We start from the raw sequence: 17,802 nt of genomic DNA on the forward strand, positions 1-17,802 counted from the left end.
ACTAAAGAATAGGTATTTTGCAATAACATATCCCAACTAGAATAGTGCTGTGGAGTGAAGTTCATATTTCCCAAAACACAGTCGTGAAGCCAGAAAAGCCAATGTCTCAGTAAGATGCTTCTATCAAAAAAAAAAAAAAAAAAAGTCTGCAAAAGGCTAAAGAAACTATCCTGAGATTGTATGCTTTTATGCCAAGATTTTATTTTCGAAGGATTAGCTAACCTACCTCTTTCTCTCACCAAATTTTCAAATAGAAACTTTGGCTTTAGGGGACCAGCCATGTAATAGATTCAAGGGAGCACCTGTCTTGTTGGCTTTAATTCCAATAAGATCAAACCCACTGATGACAATATGCTTGGTATTTCCGCGGAAGGAATTTCCTCAGGGAACTAAAAGTGTACAGCAGGAAATGGGTAGAAAGTCAGAGGACATTCAATACCACAAAAGGACTTGGTTCTGCTCTCTGATTCGGGGGAAAAAAAGACCTAGGGAGATGACATGTCCCTAGAGAGGTTTGGCTGCATGGTGTGCCTAGGTGAAGAGGGCCACCAGTGGCCTCTCATTCAACACAGATCAGAACTGGAAACTACAGTAGAACAAAGCAAATCTCATCTCCTTACGTGGACCAAATTCAAAGTCCAAATTCACTGCCACAGAAGCTAAAGACCAGAAGGTACCACCACCTCTCCGTGGAAGCCTCTGCATTTTACAAGCACCCAAGAAAAAACTGTGTGTAGTAGTTGGTTTGCTAAATAAACTATGATATTTTTTTCATTTTACTTTAACTAGAAAATTAGAGTTTAAAAAGTATAATTGTATTTCTTAAATGCCCGAGTTGAAAGACTGAGCTTAACACTAATGGCTTTTGAAGATGGCCATCCAATAGGTGATCTTAGAAACCCTGGATTGGAGTGCATGCATAATTGTGTTTGACACTAATTTGCAAGGAAATCTTGATCAATGCAACCAAAAACTTGAGTTCTCAACCTAGATTCAATATTAAGGTGATTACATCCAAAGGAGAGAGAAACAGGTGGAATCAAAACTAAATTAACAAATAAGGAAGCTGATGGAAAGTTACTTCAATTGCCGGAGAAGTCAGGGTCTATACCCTATACAAGAGGCCAACCTGAAGCAGAGCTATGCTTCAAAGGAATTTTGTCTTAGGTAGAACCCCCATTATTCTCTACTTGGTACTTGTTTCTCTTTTACTGCTAAAAAAATGATTTCCCATTTAAGAGCTTCCAAAAACCTTGTCATTGAGCCATGCAGGATTCTGGTTCCAGGGATCCAGGCTTGGCTGGTTTGCAGTCTGGGACCTGCTGTTGATCTTTCCACACATGTTCTTAGCGTTCTAAACTCTTCTACGAGAATACCCATATAAACAGATTCGAGACAGCATCTTTCTTTTTGTTGTTAATTTCTAGACCAAATTCATTAAGGACAATACCTTTGGTATTTCTGAGGAGGGGAATTTCCTTAGGGGGCTATAAGTGTTTGATGGGAATGCAATAGAGGGTAAGAGTACATTCAAGAAGATACTGTCAATCAATTTCTGCACCTGTTCTTAGGGTTCTAAACCTTTCTCAGCCTTGTGCCTCAAATGCCCAAGAATAACTGGTTTAAAGCACTACTTCAGTCTTTCCTGCAAGATGGTTAATGAGTGATAACTGATGACTTTGACTAATTGAAAGAAAACATTGACTTGCAAGCAGACATCTCAAATGCTTTACACTTAACTCCAGTACCAGTGACATTGGGTGTGGATGATTCTTGAGAAGGCACAGTCCTGTTTATCATAGATTATTTTTCAGCTTCTCTAGCCTTTACCACTAGATTCCAGTAGAATTTACCACCTCCCCAGGCTGCAACCACCAAAAACGGTTTCTAAATTCTGCTAAATATTGTCTTGAGAGCAAAATTGCTCCCATAGGTAGCAATGGATTTATTTAATTTCAAAACTACTGACAGTAGGCAGGGTTGAAATCAGGGTTATGTTGAATAAGAGAAAAGATGATCACTACAAAAAGAAAACCAAGCAAAAACAAAAGTTACCAGCATAGATACACCTAACGGCAATTTTTCTGCGAATTTTGGCAAGGTATGTTAGCACTGCATTTTTGGGACTAGTAGCCAAAGGAACTTCTTAAGAAATGCAGCCCTCAAATGAACCCTGACAATAACATATCTGATACGATTTGGCTCTGTGTCCCCAGCCACATTTCATCTTGAATTGTAATAATCCCTACAAGTCAAGGGTGGCGCCGGGTGGAGATAACTGAATTATTGGAGGCTGTTTCCCCCATACGTTCTCCTGATGATAGTCAATGAGTTCTCACGAGATACGATGTTTATTAAGCATCTGACATTTCCCTTGCTGGTACATTCTCTCTTGCCTGCCGTGACGTAAGACGTACCTTCTGCCTTCTGCCATGAGGTGAGGCATCCCCAACCACGTGGAATAAGTCCATTAAATCTCTTTCTTTTGTAAATTGCCCAGTCTCAGGTATGTCTTTATCAGCAGCGTTAAAATAGACTAATACAACATCAATGCAGATGGACGTTACAATGACCCCCACTGCATTGAATAGATCTTCTATGGGTGTCAGGTATGGTTTCAGATGAGTTAAAAACCTCTTAAGATAAATGTCACCATGCTAAATGATGCCTTCATTTTGTTTAAAATGTTAGTGAAAAAATTAATTATCAAAGTTAGTTGCTTGGATATATAAATTTCTATTTATTTATTGAAGACATTAAAAGAAGCGACAACAAAAACCTAGTGAGCATAGTTAACTTAGTAAGACACAGGGATATAATACCTTTACAAAGCTAATATTTGGTCCAGGCACAGTAGCTCATGCCTGTAATCCCAGCACTTTGGTAGGCCGAGGCGGGCAGACCACTTAAGGTCATGTTTGAGACCAGCCTGGCCAACAGGGTGAAATTCTGTCTCTACCAAAAATACAAAAATTAACTGGGCATGGTGGCACATACCTGTAATCCCAGCCACTGGGGAGGCTGAGGCACAAGAATCACTTGAACTCAGGAAGCAAAGGTTGCAGTGAGCTGAGATCATATCATTGCACTCCAGTCTGAGCAATAGAATGAGACTCTGTCTCAAAATTTTTTAAAAAAGTTAATATTCGGAGTTGGGAACAATGGCTTCTGAAGGTATATCTCACTCTGTCTTGAATACATTAGGTAGACATACTTTTTTTTTAATGTGAAACTGTTTTTTTTCTTCCCACGCTTTAACATTTTTGTATTCTGTACTGAAGATCAAGAACGAAACATTTCACTTTTATGTTTCTCCCATGGGGTACTTTTAAATTAAGTTGGTCTCTGGCTATTATATTTATTTTAGTCTTTTGAGTTTGTTTTTCCCAACAATAAAGCCTACAGTTTACTAATGTACTGTCAAATGATGTTGAATATGCAGGAGACAGAGCCATTATCTGTCTCAGTAAACAGATTTTTCTCGCACCAAAAGCTGGAGACTAGGTCAATAAGCTTTTATGGCAACTTGTTAGATTTTTCTTAGGAAATCATAAAGATTTTTCTTTCTAGCTCATTTTCAAATTATATCAAATGATGAGAATTAAAAATAAGGAAGAATTTTAGAACTAATATTTTGTAAAGTTAGGATCATAAAACCAAGATTTAAATTGATTTTTAAAATGTATATACCCAGCACCTTAGAGAAGGGTTCTTGTGTATTAGACTTTTTTAGCAATAACAATAATAATAACATTTATTGAAGCCTTCGTATGTGCTAGACATAATGCTAAACACCTCACTTGAATTACTTAATTTAATTTTGAAAATAATCACATGAAGCAGGTTTTATTATAATAATTTATTTTTTAGATTTAGGGGGTACATCTACTTGTTTGTTATATGAGTATATTGCATACTGGTGGGAATTCAGCTTCTAATATACCCATCACCCAAATGGTGAACACTGTACACAATAGGTAATTTTTCAACCCTCCTGCCCCTCCCTCTTCCACTTTGGAGTCTTTAGTGTTTATTATCTCCATTTTTTTTTTTAGCATTATTCTTTTTTTTTTTAATTTTTTATTGGATTTTAGGTTTTGGGGTACATGAGCAGAGCATGCAAGACAGTTGCGTAGGTACACACATGGCAGTGTGCTTTGCTTCCCTTCTCCCCTTCACCCACATTTGGCATTTCTCCCCAGGCTATCCCTCCCCACCTCCCCCTCCCACTGGCCCTCCCCTTTTCCCCCCAATAGACCCCACTGTTTAGTACTCCCCTTTCTGTGTCCATGTGTTCTCATTTTTCATCACCCGCCTATGAGTGAGAATATGCGGTGTTTCATTTTCTGTTCTTGTGTCAGTTTGCTGAGGATGATGTTCTCCAGATTCATCCATGTCCCTACAAATGACACAAACTCATCATTTCTGATTGCTGCATAATATTCCATGGTGTATATGTGCGACATTTTTCCAATCCAGTCTATCATCAATGGGCATTTGGGTTGATTCCAGGTCTTTGCTATTGTAAACAGTGCTGCAATGAACATTCGTGTACATGTGTCCTTATAGTAGAACGATTTATAGTCTTTTGGATATATACCCAGTAATGGGATTGCTGGGTCAAATGGAATTTCTATTTCTAAGGCCTTGAGGAATCGCCACACTGTCTTCCACAATGGTTGAACTAATTTACACTCCCAACAGTGTAAAAGTGTTCCTTTTTCTCCACATCCTCTCCAGCATCTGTTGTCTCCAGATTTTTTAATGATCGCCATTCTAACTGGCGTGAGATGGTATCTCAATGTGGTTTTGATTTGCATTTCTCTGATGACCAGTGACGATGAGCATTTTTTCATATGATTGTTGGCCTCATGTATGTCTTCTTTTGTAAAGTGTCTGTTCATATCCTTTGCCCACTTTTGAATGGGCTTGTTTGTTTTTTTCCTGTAAATCTGTTTGAGTTCTTTGTAAATTCTGGATATCAGCCCTTTTTCACATGGGTAAACTGCAAAAATTATTTCCCATTCTGTTGGTTGCCGATTCACTCTAGTGACTGTTACTTTTGCTGTGCAGAAGCTGTGGAGTTTCATTACTTCCCATTTGTCTGTTTTGGCTTTTGTTGCCAATGCTTTTGGTGTTTTGTTCATGAAGTCCTTGCCTACTCCTCTGTCCTGGATAGTTTTGCCTAGATTTCCTTCTAGGGTTTTTATGGTGCCAGGTCTTATGTTTAAGTCTTTAATCCATCTGGAGTTAATTTTAGTGTAAGGTGTCAGGAAGGGGTCCAGTTTCTGCTTTCTGCACATGGCTAACCAGTTTTCCCAACACCATTATCTCCATTTTTATGTCCACGTGTGTCCATTGTTTAGCTTCCACTTATAAGTGAGAACATACAGTATTTGGTTTTCTGTTCCTGAATTAGTGGATTTAGGACAATGGCTTCTAGCTTCATCCATGTTATGGTTAAAGACTTGATTTCATTTTTTTATGGCTGTATAGTTTTATTTTGGGGAGAGGGGTGGGGCTGCCCAAAGGTTAGACAGGTTTATTGGGCAACAGCCGGGGAAATCAGCAGCTGGACTTGGCCACATGCTCCAGCTCGTCCTTCTTGATGGCATAGGAGTTGGAGGAGCTCTTGGTGACATTGATGAGCTCATCTGCCAGGCACTCAGCAATGGTCTTGATGTTCCTGAAGGAAGCCTCAAGAGCACCTGTGCACAGCAGCCAGATGGCATGATTCACTCAGCACAGTGGGGACACATCCGCAGCCTGTCATCTCACAGTCCCGGTTTGCCTAATGCATGTGGACCACTGTTGATGATGGCGTTCACCAGGACCTGCAAAGCGTTCTTGCCTGTGAGCAGGTGGATGATCTTGATGGCATGCTTGACGATGCGCACAGTCATGAGCTTCTTTCAGTTATTGCAGCCATGAATCATCATGGAGTTAGTGAGGCACTCCTCAATGGGGCATTGAGTTTTGTGGAAGTGTTTGGTGGCATACCACCCTGCACTGTGAGGCAGGTGCTTGGCATACTTCTCCTTCCTTGGCAATGTAATCTTGTGGGGAAATGTCGTTGATTTGCACATCACTGGTGCTCCACTTCCCGAAGAGCTTGATGACAGGGGTCTCTGCCACCACTGGTGCTGCTGTCTCCCACTAGGTCATTCTGAGAGCACAGTCTGAGCATCTCTGTCACTTGGCATGGACCATGCTCCACCCTGACACAGACGGGAAGAGTGGCTGTGTGGTTTTCTATTGTGGATATGTACCACATTTTCTTTATCCAGTAAACTTTCAATGGACATGATTTTCTGAAAGACACCTCTAAGGAGAAGGGCAGTACAACAAGCTAGGGACAGGAGAGTAGAGAGCTAGAGTGGACACGGTCCCACCTGGAGTTGTATTTCAACTTGCACTTCAAACTTTGTCCCATCTGAGGCAAAATAGCTGACCCATGTTCTCCAGGGGATGCAAAATCGCTGCACTGAGATGATATCGATGAAGTATTTTAATGGTAAAGAAAAGTGGTTACGATGTATGTTAAGTGAATCACAGATTAGACACAAATCTACCACCAACACAGTCTTACCCATGTGAAGCGAACCAGTGAACAAGAACATGTTCACTACACTAGAACAAGAATACCTAGTATGTGCTCAAAATCTTGTTTAGGAACCCAAGTAAGGTATGACTGAACAATTTACTTTCCATCCTTTAAAAAGGGGTTGATAAATTATGATCCATGACCAAATCCAACTGACCATCTGTTTTGTAAATAAAATTTTATTGGAACACCACATCCATGGCTGCTTTTGTACAATAGCAGAATGGAATAGTCTCCACTCTGAAAGGTTTAAAAGAGAGCAGGTGGGTGAAGAAATCACTCTCAACTCTTACAATGCTATTGTCACTTCTAAAAACTCACTTTATTTTCCATCAGAAGCACAACTAGTCCTTGTTGGCTCTTATTACAAAGAAAGAAAATGAGACTTAGTAATTAAAGTGAATTGCCTAAGTCCCCATAACTATCTCAAAGCATGTGGAACCAGATATATGTGTGATTTTCAATACACAACCTTTACAATCAATTCATTGCTTCCAAGAAATCAGTAATTACCTATTTTTAGGTATATCCCAGGTTTCCAGAGTGAAACTAGGGAGTAGAAAAGGTTGCATATAAAGGTTCATTAGATTTTATATCTTTCGTACAGGACTAGTTTGCTCAAGTACTTTTGATCATTTGTGGGCAATGCAGTTAAGACAAATCCTACCAGGAGATTATGCAAATTTCATGTTTGAATGCATTTATTTTGCATATTGGAATCTCATATAACTTTTTGTGTAGCATATTCGTGCAAGAATTCTTTTACTAGAAGTAAGAACGTAAAGCTTACCAGAGTTCATTATTTGCATTCCTTAAGATGAGAAATATGGTGCTTTTGGATTCTATTATATAATTCTATGCTGTAGAGCAAAAACCATTTATAACAGACATTTTATTCCACCTGTTTTTACTGGAGGTCTATAGTGTAGGCTAGAGAAAAAAATTAACGTAGCTGAATAAAATATACTTTCTACATCTTTTTGAGGGGGATTCTTACGAATGAAATGCAAGTATTTTTGTAAGTATATGAAAGGCAACCTCTTGTGCTGTTTCTCTGTGTTTTTCCAAATAACTATTATCGTCTTTAATACCAGAGCATGAATAATGGAACTCAGGATTTGTAGGTATGATGGCTTAGGCTGCACCAGAAGAAGGACAGAGCAGAGTTATGATCCATTCTGAAATGGTTGGCAGGTGATATTTAGAACCAGGCTGGTCTGGGGCCAGGCGCAGTGACTCACACCTGTAATTCTAGCATTTGGGAGGCCAAGGCAGGAAGACTAGCCTGGGCACCTAACCAGCCCAGGCTAGTCTTGAGCTCTAGGGCTCAAGCAATCCTTTGTAACAAAACCTTGTATCTACAAAAAAATAGTTAAAAAATAGCCAGATATGTTGGCCTATACCTTCAGTCCTAGCTACTCAAGTAGCTGAAGCAGGATGATCCCAGGAGCCACGGAGTTTGAGGCAGCAGTGAGCTGTCTTTAGACAACGGCACTCCAGCTTGGGTGACAGAGGAAGACCCTGTCTTTAAAAAAAGAAATATTTTAAAATTAAGAAACAGAAATAAATTGTTTGCAAATAGTTAATGAGTTTCTTCTATATGTAAAGTGCCCTGTTAAGAAATGTATAAATAAGACACAGTTTCCATATTATGAGCTGAACGTTTTTGTAGAAGAAATACATGTTTTAGGTGAAACATACAGGGAACAGGCAATGTAGTCAATGTGTTCATTAATAGATGATCAAATTATTTCCTATTTACCAGGTGTTTTACTAGAAAGTCCAATGGAGTAACCTTTACTCTTTGCTGCTTCATATTACAAACAATCTACCTTAAAACCATTGTTAAAGTAGAAAAATTAACCAAAACATATTTGGAGGAATTTTTTCCTGGTGATGGGAAGAAGATCAGGGGTTGGGATTGACCAACCAGTTGCCAGTGTCATAATGGATTCTACTTTATCCTCCACCTCTTGAAGTTAGAGGTGAGGAGAAAACTGAAGACCACAAGCCACACCAATGAGCTGGGTGAATGAATTACCGTAGATCACTGTCCACATGTTCAGAATATCATGGAATATTCCATTCCTTGTCTCCACCTTTCACTGGGTGAGTGATGGACATAGGTAGCCAGGTTAATGATGGTTAAGATGTGTACCTGCCACAGCCATGGGCAGGAGAATGACTGCCACAAGACGGTCCTGTGTTTGGGGTGGTGCCCATGGCTGAGCTAGGACAGTAAGCAGCCTCTTTTTGTCATTGGCCATTTCACCTCTATAAATGGTTTTGCTTGGGGTATCTGAATTCAACTGTGCCAATGTAATTTAAGGCTAACAGTGAGGCAGGATATTTCCCTGACCCCTCGTGGGTGGGAACTGGAGTGCATAAGTGCTGGCAGGGGCAAACTCCACTCACTGCTCCACCCCTCGTGAGAGTGCAGGTGAGGGAGTGCAGTAGCTGGGGCAAGTGGTTTTGGGTGCCAGCAAGAGCGAACTCCATACTGGCCCCATGGCAGCCTCTAAGGAAGAGTGCCTGTGACTCCTAAAACCCCAGAAGAAGTGTTACAGTACCCTTTTAGCTTTGCCATCTGCAGGCGGCTTAAGTGTTAACAGCTCAGTGGAGGGTCAGTATGACAGCCTTTTGTACTGACACTCATGGCACCCAGGTTCTCCTCTAGTGTCCAGTAGGAATTAGATTGCACTAATGAATTGAAGATGGAAAATACAGGGAATTTTATTGCCAGTGAAAGTGGTTCTCAGTAGGAAGGGGAGCTGAAAAGGAGATGGAGTGCAAAAGTAAGCTTCCCCTGGAGTCAATTTGTACCTCAGAAGTCAAGCCACTTTTCTCTCCAATGACCAACTGCAGTCTCTGATATCCAGCTGCTTCTCCTCCCTGCTGGCTGAGCCTGGGATTTTTCTGGGCACAGGATGGGGAGGTAGCATGGGCCATGGGTGATTTTGGAAAAGGCAAAATTCGAGGGGGAAAAAAAGGATGTAAGTTCTCACTTTGGGCTATCATTCCAGGCTTTTCAGTTTGAGGGTGGGGCCCGCACTGGGGACCAGCTTTTTTCTGCCCGGAATTTCCCTGCCTCCTGTTTTTATCAACAGTATAGGAAAGAGCCATACTAATTGGACTGTGGTTCTCCAGTAAGTTCTGCATCAGGGATTAGAGTTAAGATAGAGGACAATGTTCAAGATAAGAGAAAGGCTGTCTAGCATGGGCTCAGCCAAATCATGCCAATTTAGTAAAGCCTTAAGCCCCCAGGCTGCAGGCTTCATTATTAAGGCTCTGAAGCTGAGTTGGAAGACTCTTCCCTTAACATGAGGTCATCATTCCCAAAAGAACACCTAGCACATTGTGACTGACTGAACCTAACACTCTAAGAATTAGTGACTACCAGTTTTCTCATTCTTGTAGTCTCGTTAACCTAAGTTGAAACAAAAGTGTCACAACAATGAAAAGAAGAGGACCTTATTTTCAGGAATTTAATGGTCCAATAGGACCATAAGGACAACACAGCATGCATTTCATAGAAGCTTGGAGAAAAGCATTCTGTACTCTGACTACAGAAAATTAGTAGTCTATTGGAATGAGAAGATGTTTGATCGGGTCTCCAAGATGAGGCATGAGCTCAGTAACTAGACTATGGGAAACAAGGTTTCCAGGAGAGGGTTACATTGAAGGTCAAAGATACAGGCATTTTATACCTTATTCTCCAAGCCATAAGATGTGTTGCTTATCTGAAACATAGAATATATAATAGAAAGTAATGGAATCTAAGCCTAGTAGGATAACCAGATGACAGCTCTGCTGAGTGCAGAGGAAGCCTTGCTGGTTAATGGCTGCTATGTCTTTATTTTTTGGGAATCCTTAAGAATGAAATGCAGTTCTGTACAAACATGAAAGGCAATCTCCTAGTGCTGTTTCAATGTGTTCTTTCAAATAGCTGTTATGCCCCTCAATGAGGTTAAGGAAAAACAAAAATAAAAGGGAAAATGTAACACAGTTCTTGAAAAGGACCTGTAGACTGTGTATAGTGGTTTGTGCCTGTAATCCTAGCATTTTGGGAGGCTGAGGTTGGTGGATTGCTTGAGCCCAGGGATTTGAGACCAGTCTGGGCAACATAGTGCAACCTTGTGTCTAATAAAAAAAAAAATACCTGATTATGGTGGCGCATGCCTGTAGTCCCAGATACTTGAGAGGCTGAGGTGGGAGTATCACCTGATCCTGGGAGGTCAAAGTTGCAGTGAGCCATGATGGTGACACTGCACTCTAGCCTGGGCAACACAGTGAGACTCTCTCTCAAAAAAGAATGGCCTGTAACTAAAATTCTCATTATAAAATTACTGAGTATTTTGGAGCTCACTCATAACTAAATTTAGTAAGGAAAATGAATATCAGTAGTGGTTTTACAATTTTTGGTGGCATGGACCCTGTTAATGTATTTCATGGATAGTTTAACGTTCCTTCAAGAGGAAACCCCATATACACACAGGATACACATCACAGGGACTCTAATTACCTAATGGACACAAGTTAAAAATCTAATTTTATTTTTTAAGATGAGAAAAGTAATTTCTGCTGGGGAAATTCTTTCTGGGATGTGGCCCATTCGACAGAGGGAAATGGGAAAGAGTTATATGTGAAAAGTTTTCATGTGTGTCCTCATCGGCTGCTTTTATCTGACCTTTACTTGAGGCTTCTTTCTCAAGGTGTCCAGTTACTTAGGCTCTAGGCTGAATCTGCATCATGGCATTTTGATCTCTATAATTTTTCCAGTGGGGAGAGATCTATTATTAGTAACAATCATAATAATCTGGCTTGGTTTTATGGTCAACTTTCCCTTCTGCACAACTCAGAAGGTTTCCGATGATTTCCATCAAGAGGAAAACTTCAGAAGAAGAAAAGCATGTTTGAACTCTGGATCAGGGATCATCCAACTTTTTCTGGAAAGGGCTGTATAGTAAGTATTTTTGGCTTTGTGGGACATATAGTTTCTGCCACAACTATTCCACTATGTTGTTGTAGTATGAACATATTATAGATGATACATAAACAGATGGACCTAGCTGTGTTCCAATAAAACTTTATTTACAAAAAAGCAGGTGGACGACCACAGATTGACCAAAACTACTCCAGATTCTAGATATTCTTAATTAAATGCACATATATAGAGATATCTCTCTGCAAATAAAAAAATTTTATTCCAATAAAGTTTTATTTGTTGTTGTTGTTTGAAGGAAGCATAGTTTGTGTTGGCTTTTTGACAAAATCAAAAGTGTGAAAAGAAGATTTTTCCCTGGCAACCCTTTAAGGTTAAAATTAAAATGGGGCATTCTTTAGTTGATTTTGCTTGACTATAATGTTAATTTTTTATTCTTTATTTATTTATTGAGATGGAGTCTCACTCTGTTACCCAGGCTAGAGTGTAGTGGTGCCATCTCTGCTCACTGCAACCTCCGCCTCCCTGGTTCAAGTGATTCTCCTGCCTCAGCTCCCTGAGTAGCTGGGATTATAGGCATGTACCACCACATCCAGCTAATTGTGTTTTTAGTAGAGATGGGATTTTGCCATGTTGCCCAGGCTGGTCTTGAACTCCTGACCTCAGGTGATCTGTCCGTCTCAGCCTCCCAAAGTGCTTGGATTACAGGTATAAGCCACCATGCCCAGCATCTTTATTCTTTATTTTAGACACAAACATTTTATTATGACACTAGTATGTAATAATAATGGATATTACTATGCCTACTTTACAAATTGAAAAGCTAAGGCTTAGAGGAAATAAGTGATTAACTTAAAGACACATTGTTATTAAGGGAGAAAATTGAAAGTTATACTCAGATCCATGGACCAAATATTTCCACATCTACTATGAAAATACTATTAAGGGTTAGGCAAGTGGCTCTTGCCTTTAATCTTAGCAGTTTGGGAGGCAGAGGTGGCAAGATAACTTGAGCTCAGTAGTTTGACACCAGCCTGGGCAACATAGCGAGACCTCATTTCTACAAAAAATCAAAAATTAGCTGTATATGGTAGTGTGTACCTGCAGTCCCAGCTACTTGAGAGGCTGAGGCAGGAGGATTGCTTGAGCCCAGGGGGTTGAGGCTATAGTGAGCTATGATCATGCTACTGCACTCCAGCTTGGGCAACAGAGCAGGACCCTCTCTAAAACAAAAAAAAAAAGAAAGAAAAATCAAAATACTAATAAGGCTGCATTTGTTTGTGAAGCATATTATGCATTTGGTAAGAAAAACTATTTATTTACTTATTATTATTATTTGAGACACAGTCTCACTCTTTTGCCCAGCTTGGAGTGCAGTGGCACAATCTCGGCTCACTGTAAGCTCTGTCTACCAGGTTCAAGTGATCCTCCCACCTCAGCCTCTCAAGTAGCTGGAATGACAGGCATTCACCACCGTACTTGGCTAATTGTTGTAATTTTAATAGAGATGGGGTTTCACCATGTTGGCCAGGCTGGTCTTGAACTCCTGACCTCAAGTAATCTGTGTCTTGGCCTCCCAAAGTGCCGGGATTACAGATGTGAGCCACTGAGCCTGGCCAAGAAAAGCAATGTGAGATCCCCTCACTTAATCTAAAAGAATAATGAAAGAGTATAGGGAAGCAAGCGTCATTCTGTTTACAAGGGTGATATCTAATAAGACTCTTTTCTTTCCATTTGTCCCTTCTCCTCAATCAGGTTTCCTATCGTGGGAGCTGTCCTTAACATAAACAGCAGGGCCCCAAATGCCAGGATGGATACCTAGGAAATTGATCACTCATGCAGTTTCCACTTGGGGAAAAATAAAGTAGACACCTGAACTCCGGCAGCGCCGCTTTGATAACCCATCAGCGCCAACTCAATTACCTGCCATTTCTGTAGAAGAATCATTTGTTCACAAACGCTGGTAGAGTGGGCTGTGCTTTCAGATCCAATACTCAAGGAGCTGAAATTAACTGCTTCTCTCCAGCTGGAGAAAAAAAAAAGCCTTCCCGGCTATTTCCACAATGGTACAGTGAATTAATTTATTTGCACACACTATGGAGAACCTGACAGTTTCTCTACCAGCCCAGGAATTTCTTGGTACAAAAATGAGGTTCCTCCCCATCCCTTGACTAGTTTTTAATTAAAAAAAAAAATGTAGCCTAAGGGCAATGATGGGTGGGTATGGGGTTTATCTAGGGAAGAGACTGAGATAGGAATCATCTCAAGCACTGTAAGAATCATTGAGTAACTTGAGGTCTGGCTATGGAAGAAGAGAGATGATATATTTTTGGCTTGAAATGATTTAAGACTTATTTTGAAAGGAAATTGTCAAATGATATTGTAAATGCTCTCATCTGTTCTTCCATAAGAACCTGGGACTCACAATTGATAAAGGAGATGGCAGATTGGCATTTCATTTTGTGCAATTTCAAAATTGAGGCGTAATTTACTGGGTTGAAGTTTAATCCTTAAAATCAGCTGTTGCAACAACGTATAATTATTGAGCTTCTTCTAGCTACATAGCATTGTACAAAACACTAAGGTGGGTGCAATTTACACCTTTAAGGAGGTGGAACGAGAACAATGTTTTGTACACAATGGCTTCTTTACAAATATCATTTGACATATTTATAACAATCTTACATGGTTGGTAGAGTAATCCAGTTTTTTACTTTTGTGTAAAACCATTCCCTATTAATGCCATGGGAACAACAAAAACCATGTTGTAAAGTCTAAATCTTAGAATTCACAAATGAAAACTTTTTATTTCAGATAGTGGAATAGATTATTTGATGAAAAAGACTTAGTGAGACACATGTGGAGCCTGAAATTTAAAGAAAATCAGTATGAATCTATTGAAACACTTCTTAAGTGTAAACTAACTAATGTTGGAATTAAAAGGCTTACAGAAAGAAAAAGAATTTATTTTCCTAAGAGCAAAACGTGGGCTTTTGTCTTAGTACAAGATTATATCTCAGAATGATAACTCCATCCTCCATCAGCACCCTGTTATAGTTGATATAAGATGAAGACTTACAGCTTAGAGATCAAACATTTATTCTGATCTTGCAACTTCAAAAAAAAATGGGTGTTCTTTATGAAAATATAAAGGTGCTGAAAACTGCTTTAGCTATTCAATTCTTAAATGAAGGTGGCCTCCAACAAGGAATGAAAAATACCAGTCTCACAGTTACATTGAAAAATCAAGTAACACAGAAAAATGAAGACATGATACTCTGAAGAATAGGTAAGATTTAATAAGGATGGTTGAGCCTATGGTGGTCAACCTTTCTAAATTTTCACTGGGAGGAAATCATAAAGGAAAAAAAAAAGACTTAAAACATGACATGCTGCAGGCTGTGGCAATAGAAAAGAACTTTAGAAATAATGTATTTTCTTTTAAACGAATTCAGCCAATTCTATCTTCAGTGTAGAGAACATTTTAATGTTTGACTTAAACGAATGCTCAGTGACCTCTCTGAGTCAAGAATTGGTCGTGAAAATAAACACGCAATGATAAGTATTTAGAAGGAATAAATTACATCACACACCTTTTTGTAAGTTTAAAGTTGCAGGAATTTCGGCATTTTAGTGTGCATTTAGGGGCATGTCTAGACAAAATGCAATGTGAAAGACTTCCATTATTCTCTCAGAAATGGAAACATCAAGCTACAGAAATTATCCTTGTAATTATTTAAATGTAACATAGCTGCTTTAGTAATAAAGCTGCATTTAGGTTGCTGGCAAAAAAGATTTTGTTTAGCTGCTACATAGTTAGGTTTTCTGATGCTGTCTTTTTAACTATTTGAACATTGTGAATGAACCACAGGGTTTTGCATGTCCAATATTTGAGTTTTTGACGAATGTGTGAACATGTTATCAAATATATTAATATATCATTGTTCACATGAGGATAGCAAGCTCTGAATTTTTCATGTTTGATTGATGAAAAGGAAAATGTCCCTTTTCTCTTTTTCCCCTGCACTCTTTTCAACATAACATGCAAACTCTCCAGGAATGATATCGACTGTAAATTGTCTAGGATAGATGTTGAAGAATTTGAAAACGGAGGGGCATGCATTGGACCTATCTTTCCAGCCATGTCCTGGGCTAGTCCTTATTTATTTGTTATGAAAACTTTACAGCAGTCTTCAAAAAAAGGTGTCTGGATTTCAGGTTGATCTAAAAGGATAGTTCCGTTCTGCCTTGTATTTTGAGTTTTGGGAACTTCTTAGAGGTGAGTCCAAGTGACATTTAGGTCTTAAAGGAAATCATACCAATTTGGAACAGTAAGAGTTATCTAGAGATCAGCCAGGCGCGGTGGCTCACGCCTGTAATCCCAGCACTTTGGGAGGCCGAGGCGGGCGGATCACGAGGTCAAGAGATCGAGACCATCCTGGTCAACATGGTAAAACCCCGTCTCTACTAAAAATAAAAAAAAAAATTAGCTGGGCACAGTGGCGCGTGCCTGTAATCCCAGCTACTTGGGAGGCTGAGGCAGGAGAACTGCCTGAACCCAGGAGGCGGAGTTTGAGGTGAGCTGAGATTGCGCCATTGCACTCCAGCCTGGGTAACAAGAGCGAAACTCCGTCTCAAAAAAAAAAAAAAAAAAAAAAAGTTACCTAGAGATCTTGAGATTTCTAATACTGAGCTACAAGTTGCACGTACTTTAGATCACCATGACTGCGTCCATGCTCTTTTTTTCTCTTTGTAGATTTTGACTAGAAAATATTGAAACCTGTTTCAAAGTCAGTCAATTTTTAACCCAGACTGGGTCAATGTGTTATTTAATAAAATTATTCTGGTATTTCTTTTCTTTTTTATGGATGACATAAAGATTTTTAAAAGTAATTGTATCAGAATCTAAATTCCCCAGCATCTCTTTCCAATGTTAGCCATATACACACACAGGTATGTATACACACACATATATATATACACATGTATACACACATGCACACATGTGCATATTCACATACACTTATAAACCCAAATACATGCACACATGTTACATGCATGTATAAACACAAATATATGTACACACATGAATAAACACATGTAGACATACGGATACACACATACATGCATGTATACACATATATGTATACACATATATACACATGTGCATGCACATATATGTTATAATATATCTTAAATTAAAAAGAATGCTTTAGAACATATGCAGAAATGAACATTAACTACCCCCAGATGCAATTTGCTCTAGACCACCTAAGTCATGTTCTTACCAAGGAGCTTCACCTGAATGTAATCATGAGGAAGCAACAAGACAAATACTGGATTTAATACAAATACAGTATTTTATGAAACAACTATCATGGACTCTAAAAAATTTCAATTATATGAAACAATGAACCAAAGACATAGAGGAGCAATTCTAGATTTGCAAAACTCTATTGCAAATAAATGCCAAACATGATCATTAATGGATGCCTGAATTTAAATATAGACAAAAGAGATTTTTGTGACAAGAGGCACTTTTTAATATGGGATAGTACCATAGATAATATTGTCATAGGAATCATAAATATCTTTGATGTGGTAATTATATTATAGTTTCATAGAAGTATGTCTCTGTTCTTAGGAGATACATGCTGAAGTAACAGTAAAGTGTCATTACTTTCAAGTAATTCAGAAGGTTGTGACTGTATATATGTATGTAGTATAGTTACATATTCTATATCAATTTATATGTGTATTATATATAATATATATAATATTGACTAGAGAGTTGATACATATATATTATATACATATGTAATATATAATACATATATAATATGTATGTATTATACATATATAATATCGACTAGAGAATGCATAAGCAAAAATAGTAGAGAGAGAAAGCAAATGTGAGAAAACGGTAAAACAATAATTAGTAAATCTTAATGAAGGCTATAGAGGTATTTATTGTATTATTATTTCAACTTTTCTGTAGATTTGACATTGTTCAAAATAAAACCATGGGAAGAGGATAAAATGCAAATCCAACTCTCACAGAGAGTTATGGAATGACAGGAAGTTATGAAGTACCTCCTATAGCACCACTTCCCTGCCCAGCTATACCCTATGATTTGGTTGCACTATATTGTCTATATATTATAACACAATTGCAGGTGTTTTCAGCCATAGCAAATGATTTTTAAAAAATCCTCAATAATGTTGTTTTTCTAGTCTCTGACAGTGGCTTTCATTC

The 17,802-nt window shown here is 38.8% G+C and overlaps 1 pseudogene; it reads left to right on the forward strand.

Annotated features, from left to right (window-relative positions):
* The first annotated feature begins 5,432 nt into the window (after nucleotides 1–5,432).
* Nucleotides 5,433–6,077, forward strand: LOC144581232 (uncharacterized; annotated as a pseudogene).
* Nucleotides 6,078–17,802: the final 11,725 nt, after the last annotated feature.

Source organism: Callithrix jacchus, chromosome X, assembly GCF_049354715.1.
Source record: "Callithrix jacchus isolate 240 chromosome X, calJac240_pri, whole genome shotgun sequence".
In the NCBI taxonomy this organism is placed as follows: Eukaryota; Metazoa; Chordata; class Mammalia; order Primates; family Cebidae; genus Callithrix; species Callithrix jacchus.